This window comes from Octopus bimaculoides, chromosome 4 (assembly GCF_001194135.2).
Source record: "Octopus bimaculoides isolate UCB-OBI-ISO-001 chromosome 4, ASM119413v2, whole genome shotgun sequence".
Classification (NCBI taxonomy): Eukaryota; Metazoa; Mollusca; class Cephalopoda; order Octopoda; family Octopodidae; genus Octopus; species Octopus bimaculoides.
The window spans coordinates 130,228,479-130,229,650 of NC_068984.1; positions in this window are offsets into that span (position 1 = coordinate 130,228,479).

Here is a 1,172-nt window from a genome sequence, read left to right on the forward strand (position 1 = left end):
TATCTATCAAAACCGTTATAAAAGGCCCCAGATTCTCTGATAATCTTTCTTGATAATTCAGAACAACAAAAACTGTGTCTCAAAGACCAGCTTTCGTTTGCAGAGCCAGAAAATACTTCGCTTCTGAATACTTGCTGATTCTCTGCAAAATTCAAAGAAACCGCACGATGGAATAATATTCCCACATCTGGGAATGTGTTGCGAATGTATGAATGTATGAATGTATGTATGCGTGCGTGAATTTTTTATGTATGTAGGAATGAATGTATGCATGTATGTATGTCTATGTATGCATGCATGCCTGAATGTTTGTATGTATGTGTACGTATATGTTTAAGTCTATGTGCATATGTATGTAAGTGTATGTATGCACGAGTGTATGTATGTAAGCATGAATGTTTGTATGTACGTATGTCATTGTTCTGTTGTATTTCAAGATGTCTTGCCAATAGAGAATGAGCCTGTTTCTAACAAGGCTGCTTCCTTGGAATTTCAACATCAACAACAGGGTATGTATGTATGGTCGGATGATCAGCGACTACACCGACACCTCCTCCAGAGGGTTAATAGAACCCCAACAGGACTAAAAACAAGACTTGTCAAACGGACAAAAGTAAAAGTAAATGGATCTCCGTCGGGTTTGTCCGAGGTGTGCGCAGAGCGAGAGAAAGCGTTCTGCATGCACTCGTTCAGTGTCCGGTAATTGCTGACTTGTGGAGTTATGTCGAACAGCTGCTGTCGCGTGTGGGATGGATCTGTCTGTCTTCCAAATCCATAGTGATGATTGCTCCGCCGCCCTCCTTTAATCGGGCAGGCAAAACAGTTTTCCTTTGCCTGGTTACCGTGGCGAAAGAGGTTGTCTGGTGGACGAGACTGAAAGGAATGAAGACAGGGACATGGAAAGTGAGGGTAGAGAGGGAGGTGCTGTCCTCGAGTGAATTTATGAAAAGGTGGGTGAACGTTGCGAAAATGGCAAGAGTGGGTGGTACCACTCTCAGTGTAGAGCTGTGAGTCGGAGGAAAGTAGTCGGAAAAAGGTACTTGTTCGTGGTATTCAGGGTGATCTTGGATGGTGGGGTTCCTCGATCACCCATAGTGGTCCTCCTGAATCAGGATCCCCCAAACCATTAAACACTCTTTTCGTTATTGTTGTATACTATGTATACTTCACAT